The following is a 9,890-nucleotide window of genomic DNA, read 5'->3' as shown; positions in this document are numbered from 1 at the left end:
GTTGTTAAAAGGGTTGTATCTGTTATGGGCCGTAATTTGGCCCAAGAAATGAAAGTCAGTTAACGGGCCAGATCAGGTGTGGACCGTAATTTGGCCCAAACTGTTGCAGGATGTTAACGGGCCGAAACTGATGTGGGCTGTAAACTGGCCCAGAATATTGCAGTCATTTAACGGCTCGTATCTGATGTGGGCTATAATTTGGTCCGGAAAATGTTAGGCTGTTAACGGGCCGGCCCATTAGATCGGATGAAATCTTGTGGGCATGTTCCTGGGCCGGCTTTTAAACCTATATGGGCCTCTCTTGGGCCATCCCACATGTCAATGTTTCATTGGCGATTCTTGTCAAATGGATGGTTGACATCTGTCCCAACGTTGAGCCGGCATGTGGATCGTCGACGAATGAGAATTTTACACGTGGAAAATCGCCATTGGTCTGGGCTGTTAACGGGTTATCGGATCCAAACCGGGACCCGATAGCTTAACGGTGACCCGTTACGGTGGATGCCACGTGTCGGTTACCCTTGACAAAAGCACTTCTATGACGCGTGATTTATCGTCATGGAAGTGGACACTTCTATGATGATAATTTTGGTAATGTCATGGAACACTTCTACGACAGCACATGTATGACTATCTTGATTTTGTCATAAAATCGTCATGGATGTACATGCATGACAGAAAACGTGACCTACTGTGACAAACACGTATATTTCTTATTGTTGAAATCCAAAATTAAAGTATCTGGGCTCTCTTCAAGCTTTCTCACAAACAGTTTAAAAATAGATTTTTATTTTTGAAGTTTGGATAAACCATTGCTTCGTCTGGTGTCTACAATACATATGACTCATTATCATCACGGAAGTGTATTTTTTTATAGTGTACTATACTAGTAGTACTACTTGTATACTACATACTCCCTCCTTTCCGGTTTATAGGGCTCATCTCAAAAAAATGTTTTTCCGTTTTATAAGTCTCAATTCTACTACTTACCACCACATGTTCAGATTTCAAGGTGTATTAAATCACTACATGCAAGGATGAAGGAAAAACTCACCAATGCATGTAGAAGTTCTTGGTCATTTAGTGGTCATGCATGCATGTGGTGCAATGAATGCATCGGTATACATAACTTTTTGAGAAAAATGAGATTACTAATTAAGTCCTTTTGAAACCACGAAATTAGTTCCACCATTCGTCATCTACCTTGGTTGAAGAGATTTTCAAATTAAGCCCTATAAATCGGAAAGGGGTATGTACTAGTAGTAGTATTTGATTTGACAGCTAGCAAACCAGGACGGTAAAAAAACCCTGAGAAATGGACGGTAAACTAGTAAACCAGGACAGTTCCCAATACGGCTTTAACAGACGAAGGAGAGGGTAGCAGTTCCTGAAATACTAAGTGGCCAATGATGCATCCTCCTTTAATTAGCATGCTGAGGGAAGTAATGAGAGGAGGACGAGGAAAAGAGGCAGCACAGTATGAATGCAACATAGTTTGCACTGATATAAAGGCACCCCTCCATTCCAATGCATCTACCACGTCGTACACACCTACACTAAGCGCAACAGTGGTCACTCCAGACCCATGGTGGCGATGGGCATGAGCGGCCAGCGGTTGTGCCAGATGGTCCATGATGCCGCCTGCGACATGGAACCGAGGATCATCTCCGGAGGGAGTTGGCGGCCCGTTGGTTCATGGCTATCGTTGACGCCATCTACAACTCCCGGTTGGACAAGATTATCGTTGCCACCTTTAACAAGTTCACCGTCGTCAAGAAGCTCATGGACGACATCGCCGTACTCCTCCAGCCAGCATGCTTGGGCTCCTCATTGCCTACCACCCTAATCGGCCTCCATGGCGAGAATCTCTTTCAAGGACTGGTGGCCCTACGACTGCCTGCTGACGCAACAAAGAATGTCCACCTCAAGGTCGCACTCGCCACGAGGTGCCTCGCCCTGCAATAATTCGTCAACCTACACATTCGCGTGTACAAGGAAGTCGTGTACATAGGTATCTACAAGGCCGGTGAGGACGCTACGATGTTAGCCTTCGTCAAACGGTTGGAAGCCTTGGACGCCTTTGTCGAGAAGAACCTTGACCTCGCCACAAAAGTCGTCGCTCCTGAGCCGTCGGCCGGTGGCCCGACACGCTGATTCGAGGAGGAGGAGGAGGAGGAGGTCGTACGTTGATGGATGCATCTTTCTTCTTGCCTCCTGCAACCACCACTGCGATCGCTTCATCGTGGCCTTAATTCTTATTGTGCTATTGCATTCTCGTTCGAGTCAATAAAGACATGTGCGACCCCTTTGCTCACATTTGGAGTCAATTATGTGCATCACTGTAACTAGTGCTGAAAAAAGGCCTCTAGATTGGATCTCGTGATTCTGTAACTTGCGGCGGCGGAAGAAGTATTTCGTCGACTCCTATAGGTTTTCTGGGATTTTAGAGTATTTATAGGGTCGAAGGTAGGTCAAGGTGGTGCCTATGTGCCCCACTACCCATCAGGGCACCAGAGGCCCCTCGCACGCCCTGGTGTCTAGTGGTCCCCACAGGCCTCCTCTCGTATACTCTAGGAGCTTCTAGGGTCTCTTATCACTAGAAAAAATCTCCAAAAACTTTCGTGGCAATTGGACTTCGTCTGGTATTGATATTTTGCGAAGTCAAAACAAGTAAAAAACAACAACTGGCACTGGGCACTAGGTTAATAGGTTAGTCCCAAAAAATGATATCAAGTTGCTAGTAAATGTATATAAAACATCCAAGATTGACACTTTAATAGCATGGATCAATCAAAAATTATAGATACCTTGGAGACGTATCACCCCCCTTTAGACATACCTTTGATCCTACAAAAACACGTCCGGACTGCATGTTCCGGACGTATGTGAACGGTTTGAGGGCCAATGTTGGAGATGCCCATCTCCAACACTGTCTCCTAAACAAGCACAATATTTATCCGCGGACTAGTTTGGACTGGTCCATAGACACGAATATGAGAGCCGGCCATCCAACTCTGACCCCCTGAGCATATGTCCATGTTTTATTCTTTTATCAACAACAATCGAAATAATTATAGAAATAGCAAAATTCATCCATAAATTGCTTGCATATATTCCTAGTACAACAATAGTTCAAATTAAAATATTACATTTGAGATAATCGGATGTTCACCGAGTTTTTCAAATTTATTGATTCCAAATTTAACAATACTCGAGTCAGAATCGGCACAAGCCCTTTGACACATTGTTAAGCTTCATCAACAATGTATGAATATAAATGGCCCACCCTCTATCATGTAGTACAACACTACAATGCATCCGGGTTATCCAACGTGAAGATTATCAACTCGAAACATTGAGTGAATCAATGAATTGACCAACATGTAGAGCAACAAGAACAAAACTTACGATCTCCATTGGTGACAAGCCCGATGGTCACACACTAACACTGTCTCCACTCGTGCAATCGCACCACAAAACATCATGACGACATTGGAGATGGTATGCCATCGATGGGCTAGCGACTTCACATTGCGATCATGGATCACATACATGTCACAACACGAGGTGTTTTTTTCTCAAGAAATGAAGCACACACATTTTTTCGAAAACATTGAGCCTCCTTGCCACATATCTACAAAGTACGCAGGTAGGACCTTCCACGCAACGCACATCAATCATCCTCCATCATCGTCTACCCTGCCATCGTGCTTACTCTAGACGACGCTAGAGCAAAGTGGGGAGGAAAGAGAAGTGGTGCGGTGTGGTGTGAACGGTACCGCAGTCCTGCTTTAATATCCATGTTATGCGAAGGGACGGGAAGACGGATTCAATGTGGTGCAATGGCCATAGTCGACTTCTTGGTCATCGCATCGACATTGAAGCGATACCGCCTGCTGATGAGTGATATTTTTACACTCCTCTACCCTTAATTAAATTGATATATTTCATTAAAACTAAGGTATTTGCTCTGATATTGACACTAATGACTAATGATGCATAGGATTCCAAAATCCTCTCTTTATTGTGTTTCCACAGGAAACAAGCTATTTATGAATGAAATCAAGTGAGAATATGGCACCCCGGCTCAGAGCACCGGGATGCCCCGTGTTCTAGCCTAGAGATCACGTCTCCTAGAACACAACACTGCTTGGCATAGAACAAAACTTGTCTTATTACAAATAATGGGGTACAAGGGTTCTGATATTACAAGGTTTACATAGGCAAGGCGGCACTGCACCTGCTAAGGTAATCCTATGACAGCAGCAAACAACTCGTAGCAGCGGAAAGACTTCTAGCAACAAAACAACAATGATGATGGACTCCTCTACAAAGGGACACTGACCGGGATACATCCTAGCTCACAAACTCGGGATCCTTGGCATTCAACCATGGCAACACCTGCAATCTAGCATGACACGCCAGGTGAGTACTTTGAATGTACTCGCAAGCTAACAACAACCAAAAGCATCAAGGCAAAACAATAACATAGCACTAACAGGTTAAGTTGTGAACAACTATTATGAGTGGAGGTAAGTAATAACCATGATATGTAAACTAGTAGTAACGATAAATCCTCGTTTATGTTCACATGGACCATCTCACTCTTGACTATCCAGCCAATCAATATATCCTCGCGATCACTCCGATATCACCTCATAATCATCATCAAGATCATCCCATAATCATCACCAGCTTCCTGCTAAATTGTTGCTTGCTCAAATAATAGTATAAGTCATTCCATCATCATAGTGTTGATCTAACAATGTGACCTACTACAAACTTCCCAATACCATGGACATGACTATTCGAATATATTTTTACACTCTGCAGAGGTTGCACACTTTACTCACACTCTGAAGCTCCTAGCCCCGTACTTTTGTACGCTTGCCTTACGATGGACCGGTGTTGCTTACACAAACTCATCTATGTATTCCTCTTTTACAGTACCACCGACATACCTCTTGGGCCATGCCTTGGGTGACCCTGCGTCACCCTTGTGACACCTCCCCCCCCCCTCGGTGGCTAACCAAAACTATCCCCGTCGGGTCACGAGCTCAATAACCAAACCAGGTACATGGGATTATAGCCACCTACCTGATCAGGGTAGCACACATGTATAACCTTCCCTCTTTGGAAGTACCGATAAAAGAGTATATCGATAAACCAAGCCAGGCCTCCCCATAAAGACAGATGTGGCTGCACTAGGTAGTTCGGTTCAGTGGCACTTGACCAAAGAATGACGGAATTTAACCCCAAGGTATATCTCTGTCATAAGGTTACTCCAATATCATTTATCAACCGGTGACCCAAGTCATAGCAAAATCCAACCAACAATCCAAATAATAATATAGCCATATCATTTCTACTTACTCCATAAGCCTAATATCAAATGTGATCATAATGAATATCATAGTTAATGATCCTATTAATCCAATGGTAACATGGCAATATCAAGCTTGTAAACTACTAGTCATATCCAATCCAATCACCAACATGGCAGTAGCATAACCAAATAATACTCCAAAGATTTGTCATGGAAAAATCATTTCTAGTTAATTCAAGTTAGGGAAAATTATTAATTAAACCATGGCATTGCATTGCAACCATGCAAATGAGAGTTGTGGCTTGCCTTGATCCAATGGAGTGTTGAAATACTCCTCGTCTTCACACACAATTAATCCCTCTGGAAAAACATCATTAATAAGTAAATATAAATATGACATAAACCAATTTCTTTGTCTTGAAATTCTAGACAGCAGAGAAAAATGTCAAACTCTACCAAAAAAATAAAAGAGCTCAAAAGAAAATTAATGTAAAAAGAATCATCTCAATTGAACTTTTATTTTGGGAGATATTGATGGTCAAAGTTTGGGTCAAACTCGAATTAAAATGGATTTAAACTGATTTTCAAGAAATTCCTGGAGAAGCCACGTTGATGTCGTATTTCCAAAATGTGTTTTCACTTGAAAACACTTCTGTTGGGGTTTAGCTCACTGGCAGGTGGGACCTCCCCATCAGTTTTGAAAGACGGAGAGAGAGAGAGAGAGAGAGAGAGAGAACAGAGGACGGGGGTTCATCGGTGATGGAACGGTGACGAGGAGGCAACACTAGAGCTAGGAGAGGGCGGATGCGGATCGAGCGCACACTGAGAAGTCCATCTGTACCTGCATCTCATCGAATGGTGGACGGATGGCGTCGGTGTCATCGTCTCCAAATGCGGCACACCTCGGGCATTGATGGTTCTAGTGATTCGGATGACAATCGGCTCGGGTAAGGTGCTGGGGAGGGTCAATGGGTTGTGGGGAGATGGATGTTGGGCTCTGTTTGGCAGGAGGAGCACCAGAGGGAGCTAGGTAAGAAGGGAGCCGAGTGGCATAACTCTCGCTGGAAATGGAGAAGGAGGGCTCCCCGGCTTTGCTCCTGATCTCCAGGGGTGGTTGAGGAATGAGTGGTGAGGAAGGATGGGTTCAGGGGCAGCTTAAATAGCCAAGGAGAAGATGTCGTGCCCGAGAGCCGCCGTGGGGATGCAGACGAGCTCCAGCGAGGGCGGTGTGTGGCACATGCCTTTGGGAGTGAGATGATAGGTCAGAGGAGAGGTAGTGGAGCTGCAGTGATGCAAGTGAGTGATATGTCTCCAACGTATCTATAATTCATGAAGTATTCATGCCATGTTAGCAATAAGTTTATATGGTTTTGATGCACTTTTATATGATTTTCATGGACTAACATATTAACTGAGTGCCCATTGCTAGTCGTTGTTTCCTGGTTGTTTTTTGGTTTTCCAGAAAATCCATACCGAACGAAGTTCAAACGCGACGAAACTTTTTGATGATATTTTTGGACATAAGTGAAAAATCATGGATATCGCCTAGAAGGGGGGTGAATAGGCACTTTAAAATAATTACAGTTTAGGCTTGAAAAAATGCAGAATAAAACTAGCGTTTAATTTGTCAAGCACAAAACCTAAATCGACTAGGCTGACCTATGTGCACCAATAACTTATGCTAAGCATGATAAACAACTAAGAGATAGCAAGATATATATCATGTCATACCATGGCTATCACTAAGTAAAGTGCATAAGTAAAGGGCTCGGGTAAGAGATAACCGAGGCACGCGGATACGATGATGTATCCCGAAGTTCACACCCTTGCGGATGCTAATCTCTGTTTGGAGCGGTGTGGAGGCAAAATGCTCCCCAAGAAGCCACTAGGGCCACCATAATATCCTCATGCCCTCCCACAATGCAAGATGTCGTGATTCCACTAAGGGACCCTTGAGGGCAGACACCGAACCCATACAAATGGCAAATCTTGGGGCGGTCACCGAACTCGTACACTTTGGCAACCCTTGGGCGTGGTCACCGAAACCCGTACAAATTGCTCGAGGCAATCTCCACAACCTAATTGGAGACCCCGACGCAAGCCCGGAGCTTTACACCACAATGATTGAGCTCCGCGACGCCACCAACCGTCTAGGGCGCCCAAGCACCCAAGAGGAACAAGCTCTAGGGTACCAAGCACCCAAGAGTAATAAGCTTCTCAACTTTTCACTTCCACATATCACTGTGGAGAACTCAAACCAATGCAACTAATGCAATGGAAAGGGCACACGGAGTGCCCCAAGTCCCTCACTCTCAAATCCCACGAAAGCAACAAAAGCTATGGTGGAATATGATAGGAAGAACAAGGAGAACACCAAGAACTCCAAGATCCAGATCCAAGGGGTTCCCCTCACATAGAGGAGAAAGTGATTGGCGAAAATGTGGATCTAGATCTCCTCTCTCTTTCCCCCCAAAAACTAGCAAGAATCCATGGAGGGATTGAGAGATAGAAAGCTCGAAGATGGTCAACAATGGGGACAAAACACGAGCTCAAAGGATGGGGACCATTGGGGAAGAAGCCCCCCTTAAATACCCCTCCCCCCCCCCGAAATCCAACAATTATGTCCACAAGTCATGTGCAAGCGGTACTACCGCTCGGGGGAGTGGTACTACCGCTTAGCACGGTCAAAACAGCCCGACGAGATAGAAAAACACAAATGATAGTTCTGCCGAAGAGTTAGTACCGCTAGGGGGAGAGGTAGTACCGCTCGAGGGAGCAGTACTACCGCTTAGAGAGGTACTACCGCTGAAGCGGATTGGGTAACAGAAGCATAAAAATAAGAGGAAGTGGAAGCGGTACAGTACTGCCTAAGCGGTACTACCGCTCGAGGGAGAGGTACTACTGCTCTCTACTACCGCTCAAGCTGAAAAACTGCCCAAGAAAAATAGAAGGATCAAGAAAACCAGAATTGCCATAACTTTTGCATATGAGCTCCGAATTGAGCAAAATCAAGCTTGTTGGATCAATGACGACGAGTACTATCCAAACAGTGACTGGTTAAAGTAAGAAAAGGCAGTAGAAAAAAGCCAATGATATAGAGATGTGAAACCTCTATGGATGAAGAACCGGCAAAAATTCCAACATCGAAAACATCACAGAAGATGCATATGAACTCTTTTTTGATGAACTCGAGCTTATCATGAAGATGACCATAAGCTGTAAAACTCACAAAAATAAACCCAAACAAGAACCAAGAAAGGTGATGAAAGGATGCAATGGTTTGATCTCTCTAAGAATGATACGATCAAGCTAATTACTTGAGAGCCCCCCTTGATAGAAAGACAATCAATCCTATAACCCGGTCTCCCAACTACCATCATGAGACTGATAATATAGAAAACCCATCAAGGGAAAACCTTTGCCTTGCACATAGTGCACTTGAGCTAGATGATGACGATCTTGACTTCCTCAAGTTGGACCACCTTTCTTGATTGCTTTGGCTTGATGAAGACAAGTAGATTGCTCCCCCATAATCCACTATGGGTGAGCCACTCTTTAGCACATCTTCACAAGTCCATTGTCACCACAATGGACGGCAAGCTTCAAGCATGATCTCTTCGTGATGCTCCACTTGAACTTGCACACCGCAATCTTGATGACGATCACCAATTGATGTCATCCTCATGGGTTGTATGAGATCTTCCTCTTGACGCAAGCCCATGGAAACATACCTAACTCCACATAGAACTCTCACGTAGACCATGGATTAGTACACAAAGCATAATGGGCAATGCTTACCATACCATGGGATCACTTGATCCCTTTCGGTACATCTTCTACGCTTTGCGTGTTGATCAACTTGATTCACACTTTGACTTAGTCTTGATCAACCTTGTGTCATGTCTTCTACATGACCAATCTTTGGATAATTCCTTGAATAGCACATTGGTCATCTCCTGAACTCCTTGAAACCAACACATGGACTTCAAGAAATGCCTATGGAAAAATCCTCCAAATATAACTCAACGCAGCCATTAGTCCATAGATATTGTCATCAATTACCAAAACCAAACATGGGGGCTGAAGGCACAAGTGCTCCCTAGGTGGTTTTGGTAATTAATGACAACATATCTCTTGTTGGACTAACACTTTTACCTAGTATGTTTCAAATAAGTTCAACAATGAAGTGGCATGGACTAGAGGATGTGGAACCCCTTCAAAATGCTAAGGACAAAGGATTGGCTCAAGCTCCAAGCTCAATACTCTACATTTACTATTTTAGTGATCCAAGATCACATTGAGTCTATAGGAAAGCCAATACTATTAAGAAGGGATGAGGTGTTGCTTAATGGCTTGCTTGCTCAAAGTGCTTAGTGATATGCTCCAAAGCCCTCAACCACTTTCTCACTTGCAAATATGTCCCACACCAAATATCCAACTCGGCGCCACCGATTCTTTCTATCCGGAGCCACCGAGTTCAGTTGACATAGCCACTGCCAGAAACCCTAATCAGTTTGGTCTCACCGATGGGATCTCGGTCTCACCGAGATGGGCTTGCAAACTC

This window comes from Triticum urartu, chromosome 3A (genome assembly GCF_056163025.1).
Source record: "Triticum urartu cultivar PI428250 chromosome 3A, HENAU_Tu73, whole genome shotgun sequence".
Lineage (NCBI taxonomy): Eukaryota > Viridiplantae > Streptophyta > Magnoliopsida > Poales > Poaceae > Triticum > Triticum urartu.
Note: the sequence above shows the minus strand (reverse complement) of the source record.